Source organism: Lactuca virosa, chromosome 7 (assembly GCF_052849685.1).
Source record: "Lactuca virosa cultivar CGN04683 chromosome 7, Lactuca_virosa_CGN04683_v6, whole genome shotgun sequence".
Taxonomy (NCBI): domain Eukaryota; kingdom Viridiplantae; phylum Streptophyta; class Magnoliopsida; order Asterales; family Asteraceae; genus Lactuca; species Lactuca virosa.
In genome coordinates, this window is record NC_136432.1 from 248587160 (window position 1) to 248593571 (window position 6412).

General features: G+C 35.0%; 1 long non-coding RNA gene across 3 annotated transcripts; it reads left to right on the forward strand.

Annotated features, from left to right (window-relative positions):
* The first annotated feature begins 254 nt into the window (after nucleotides 1-254).
* Nucleotides 255-5226, forward strand: LOC145124930 (uncharacterized). 3 transcript variants are annotated; one of them, XR_013715743.1, is made up of 10 exons: nucleotides 255-860; nucleotides 1020-1187; nucleotides 1895-2027; nucleotides 2382-2631; nucleotides 2833-2887; nucleotides 3209-3323; nucleotides 3415-3615; nucleotides 4483-4588; nucleotides 4718-4901; nucleotides 4982-5226. It is a non-coding gene; the product is annotated as an uncharacterized LOC145124930 (long non-coding RNA). The 3 variants fall into 3 exon arrangements; XR_013715741.1 differs by having other exon boundaries at nucleotides 2833-3323; XR_013715742.1 differs by lacking the exon at nucleotides 1020-1187 and having other exon boundaries at nucleotides 2833-3323.
* The last annotated feature ends 1186 nt before the right edge of the window (nucleotides 5227-6412 follow it).

The following is a 6412-nucleotide window of genomic DNA, read 5'->3' on the forward strand; positions in this document are numbered from 1 at the left end:
CAAACCACGACACTTATTGATTTCTGTTACGCAAAAGAGAGTGACATTAAAAAAGTGTCGTCTCTTCAAAAAAAAAATTAAGATTTAGGTCACGCATTATTGCGTGCCCTTAAATTAGTGTCTAAACAAAAAATAAATAAATAAAAAAGCACGGAGGGCATCTATAGTAAAATGCGTGTCGTGTAAGGCTGTCGCTTTATAAATTTTGATGAACGCGCGTTCCATCCTTTTAATAGCAGGGGGGAATGAAATCCTAAAAAATTAAAAACCCCGCGTTTCATCCATCTTGTAGGGTTTCCATGTAAACCCTAGACCTCATTTGCAGGTTTCGTTCTCTGATCAAGTTGTTGCTGTTCGGGAAGGAATAACGAATTCATCCTCTCCACCAGCCGACAACCTTCACTCTCTCCTTCTCCTTTTCTCTGTAAACCCTAATCCGCCTCCACCACTACCAAATCCCTTTTGTTTATCCTAAAGGAATAACGCAACCAAGCTCGTATCTCATATCAAGTACTCCGACGTGGAGTTAAGAATTGAGGGCCCGCTTCAGGCTCACATCCTCGCTGACGTGCATCACGTGATATTCCAGACCATCGAGGTTTGATCGAATTGAGGCTAAGCGGAGTGGATGTCGCCACTCGTCCTCGCTAGGCTCGCTAGCGAGCGTCCCCTAGCACTCACTAGGGGGGTTGCTAAATGAAAATCGCTAATTGCTTGGTGAGAGGAGAGAAGGAAGTTTGCTGGATTGTGATTGGCTACATTCTCGTTCAATGGATCCAACCCAATTTCATTTGAACAATCGAACCATTCAGAACTGGGTTCCAATCGATATCGCCTTCAAAATCGCCTCCTTGCTTCAGGTCTGTTGATTTCTTTCGCTAATCTTCTTCCTTTCATATCCCTAATTGTTAGATTTTTCAATATTTTGAGAAATTACGAATTAAGAAATGCTTTCTGATTTTGGGAAATTTCTATGAATTCAATTTGGGGTTCTGAAGGAATTGGATTTGTGTGCGTAGGGTAGTTGCTCTCGGTTTTGGCGGGAGCTTTGGGGGTCTGATCTTATATGGATCGGTTTATGCCGAGATAGATGGCCAACCCTAGGTTTCGATATAGAACAATCTTCTTTTGTTCCTTAATTCAATTCCCAACAACTTCAGCAACAGCATTTGGACTCCAATTTGAAGGTATATCCTTCCAATTGAACAACTGATGTGATCGTGTATTATAGAAAGATGAATGCACGACATAACTGTTACATATTTGGATTTGGATTTGGATTTCTATCCATCAGGATAGATTAAAAATGGATTTCTGACTTTAGTTGGCTGCCGCATCAATAGGTTATCATCCATATGAACAAGTCATTAGAAATAATTGTTAAATAAGTAACAAATTAGTAATAATAAAAATGCTTGTAATATTTTTTATCAAATGTAAGCAGAAACTTGTGGTGATTATCAAAGTTTTGATTTTTGTAAACTTTTACAAGTCTGACGAGCGGTTGAACAATGGCATGAAGTTAGTCCTGAATTACTCAAAAAGACTAATTTTCAACAAACTCCAAGTTCACCAGTCACCTCCATGTATATTACTGTTAAATTTTCTCTTCAAATGTTTAATGTTAGCCCTCCTTTCTTATAACTACGCATATTCATCATTAGGAATTTTTGGTTTATTATTGGAAGCCATAGGCAAAACGTTTTCATGCTAAGTTCTGCAGGTGAGAACATAAATCTAAATACTAATTAGCAATTTAGCATATATCTCCTTGTTGTGAAAACAAAAGACCATTTTGTGGAGAAATTTTGTATTAAGATAAAGAGCCTCACCATGATTTGCTAGTTGCTACATCCTTTAGAGGTTTCAGACCATCTTACAAATACGATTACAGGATTTTGGCAAATCGACAATCTGCTGCTCGTTCGAAAGAGAGGAAGGCACGATATATGTCTGAACTTGAGAGAAAAGTTCAAACTTTTCAAACAGAAGCAACCACCCTTTCAGCACAATTGACTCTCTTTCAGGTGATTGTTTATATAAACACACACAGACATAGACCATGAATATTATCAAATTATATAACCACCCTTTCTGCCCTCTTTCAGGTACTTTTAGTTATCCTTCATCTTCTTATAGTTCCGAGATGCTTTCCATGTTCTTATAAGCTTGCTGGTGTTTACAAACTTATTGGCACGCATAAACTCGTTTATATCTTGTAATCAGCTTCATGTTTAATAAGAATATATACTGCACATTTTGATTGTAGTCTGAGGCTTGTAAGGTTTTCAGGTCATATTGAATCAAAACTGCATAGGCTAAGTTGATGATCTGTTGTGAAGTGTATGGTGCTATGTGCTGATATATGTTTATGTTTTCAGGTTCCAATGGCTCCAAAACAGCCAAACACAGGACTCTTTGTGGGTCTAAACCAAGGGCATGTTGTCACCAAATTGTTTCTCCTCTGCAGTCAATGTATTAAGGAAATTGCTTTTCTCGGATCAACAGTCAAAAACGTTGTCGTCACTGTTCCCGCTTACTTCAATGACTCACAAAGACAGTCCACCAAGGATGTCGGTGTCATCTTTTCTGCATTGACATATCTTGAGGAGTTACAAACTTAATCTAAAGGTATGCTCCTCCCTCTGCTGATGATAAATTACAAATATAATATTTAATTTTGCTTTCTTTCAACCAACAAAATGCCAATATTATATCCAACATAAGCATGTATATCATAAAATAAATTATTTGCATGTCAATATATGGTTGTAAACATGGACAACGGTTTTATAACTTTATTAACTCATCCTGCTTTCTGAAATTTGGCAGGCCACTTAATTGAGAACTTGGATTCACTTCCCAAACATGATGATACAAAAAGAAGGTAGCCCCTCCCTCTGCCTTTGACTTCTTTTAGTTTATATACACATAAATTTAATAATACATTTTTCTTGCACTATAAAATCAGCCCCTAGAGGTTCTTATAGGAGTAGTTAGAATCTGCAAAGGGGTAAAAAAAGTCAATTTAGTTGGGATTTGTGCATACATTGTATCATTCATTAATCATGTATGGGTGTTGAAGTTTAAAGATGAAATATATACAATGACATACAAGGTAAGCAACTACGCATTATACTCAAAGATTTGGCACAACTTTTTACATAAGGTATGCATTCTGATTCTCTGTAACTGAATATTTTGCAAGCCGGAAAGTGATGGGATAAAGTTGGTTGCACTTAAGTTCATTGAAGCAGTAACTCTTTTATATACAACTGATCCAAGTGCCTCTTCTGAACCACTTGAAGATCAAACTTCTGGAGGTATTTATCCTCCACTATCAATAAGTTATCTGTTCTTTTGCATGGTTATTGAGTATTGATGATGCTTTTTGTTTGATTACTTGTGTTGTAGAGATGTCGGATGAATTTAACATAACATGGCTTCATAGAGGGGATCCCATACTTAATGTTAGTGATTTATCAATTGAAGCAAGTAGGAACTTAGGTTTGTTGCTTGATCAACTAAGGTATCAAGCTGTGAAGTCACTCAACAATATGGGAGAAAGTTGCTTTCCTCTCCTGTTTGAAATGCACTCATCCAGGTGATGTTCTGGTAATTCTCCCATATTCTTCATTTCTTCCATGCAGTTGCCACATATCTATTACATACAAAGTCTCTTTTTCTTTACCCCATTACGTTGTGTGTGTCTAAAGTGGTTAAATCGGTAAATGTTGTGATAAAGTGTTGTACATATAAAGTTTGTTTCTTTTCTAGAAAGAATAAAGTGTCTAAATGAGACTCAATAACCATTTTACCCATACATTCCAACACAATAAAATAAATGCATGTATGTTGAAACAGGCAGGTTAAATTATCTCATCTGGATGCTGAACTGAGATTGCTTGAAGTATTTTACCACAAGATTTACAATGTATTAAGATAATTAGTAATTAGAATCCTTTGTAATGTTAGTTGGTAGTTGGTACATTGCTATTATTTGCTTGATTTGGTTTGCAAGGGTGTTTTGGAGAACTATCTGCTACTGAAGCACTAAATGAATTCCTGCATCAGTTTAAAGGGAAGCAGCAGGTATTGCAGGCTAAGAAAAGTGGTTCCAGTCTAACAGATGAAGAAAAGCAGCAACATTAGCAGTCAACATGTGATCTTTGAGCTAAAACAACGTGTTATTCTCGAATTAAACAAGATTGCTAACAGAGACACATATAATTTAAAAAGTTTTTTTAAAGTTTAACACCATATATAATATTAAGAAAAATAAGTTTACACATGAATTTTCAACTAAATACATAAATCATAATGATATCATGATTTTGTTATAGGTAACCTGTCGATTGCTTGGAGTTATATATATATATATATATATATATATATATATATATATATATATATATATATATATATAATAAGTTATAACAATACTTTAATCATTTAAGTGTTCACTAATTTTTTTTTAAACAGAATCAAGCAACTGTGAGATCATCTGTTTTGGATGTTCTTTTGGAGATAACAAAATTCTGTGACCTTAATTTATCTCATGGAAACAATCTTAGATGATGAAAGTGAGGTATTATAATTTATATCTTTACTTATATTGTAGGTCCCATTTAAATACCAATCAAGAATAATCATAAATTTGGTAATTATTAATTCTTTTGTTATCTTGTTGGCTAATTGATACTATTATTTGTTGCAGAAAAAGGTTTTAATTGCATTAGAAAATGTTGGGATTTTTACATCGGGTGGTTTGGTTAAAGACAAGGTAAAAAGTAAAACTAACATTCCTTGTTTGATATGTATATGTGCTTGTGTGTAGGCTGGTGTCAAAAAGCTTGCAGATGTTCACTTTTCCCTCATTTGACCACTCACGTTTGGCACAAGTATTTGCAACTAACATTCCTTGTTTGATTCTTCTATTAATTATATTAGCATATTAATTTTTTGACTTTTATTTGATCAGGTCACAAGAATTATCGGAGCAGGGGTTCATTAGTCTTAAAAAATTATGAAAGGCAAGATGCAACTCTACTTAGTTGGAATTTGATGTTTATCATCTTTGTGTATATCCTTTTAGTTTGTATAGCATTAATTTGCAGAAGGTGTCCCTTGATACGCAATGTAGCATTAGGTTATATAGTTAGGGAAAACCTCTTAATAACAATGTATAATTAGATCCCCTTAATATCAATGTATTACAATTTTTTGACATGATGTTATTGGATGAAATTGATTGTTTTGGTATATATTTGTTTACATATTTTTGTATTATGCGTAAATGAGTATCGTAAAGACGCGTCGTAAATGCATATCGTAAATGGTTATTGAAGTTTATGACAAGCAAATGCGTGTCATCTTCATTTATCATAGGTGCTTCCTGGATACGCATTGTGTGTCATAAACACATGCGTCGTAAGGTTACGACACGCAAATGCGTGTCGTCTTCCTTTATGACAGGGCCTTCCTTGATACGCATTGTGTGTCATAACTGCGCGTCGTAAATGCGCGTCGTAAATGCGCGTCGTAAATAGACGACGCGTAAAAGCTTGTCGTCTCTCGTTATGACATGGCCTTCCTTGACATGCATTTTCGCATCGTCTGAGCGTTTTACGACACGCATTGTGCGTTGTAAAAGACTGTTTTTCTAGTAGTGTCTACTTATAATCTTATAAATTTTCTTAATAATTATATTTATATTTCACGTAAAGTATAAATATATCATCATTTAACAATCTACTTTAACTTAATAGATTTATTGGTGATTTATCACATTTTTAGATTGCTATTTCATAAACTTTTGACCAATAAGAAAGTATGATGCTATTTTGTATATAAAACTTGAAAATATCAAACTTTTCTAGACACACATATATTCTCCCCCAAATATTAAAACCGTAAAAGAGGGGCCGTAGAAACTCACATACGATGCGTGATCTCGATCTAGGCTTGGTTTTGGTGAAGCTACAATTCTTGAACTTTGAAACGCTTTCGGGACTATTTTGTAACAATTCAAACTAATAGGATTTTTTTTAAATGATTTAAATCAAAATGATTGTTTTAAATCTTGTATATGGATTTGAAGGGTTGATTTGAACAACAACCACCAATGAAGGGTTAATTTTGATCATCAAATTCAAGTGGGAGCTATTCTTGGTTAAATAACTCAAAAGAGGGGCTTATCTGTCAAAAATACAATACATGGGCTGGTCTTATACATCTTGAACAAATGGGGGGCTATTTGGGTTAACTTGCTAAACACAAATGGAAGGGTAGTCATCTTCCATTTAATCGGGCACGGAAAGTACGCGATGGAAGTAGTCTCAAAGGGGTCCAGTGGTGGTCGATCAAATCGCAAGGGGGAGCGGAGAGATCGATCTCCGGCGACCCTGAGGGT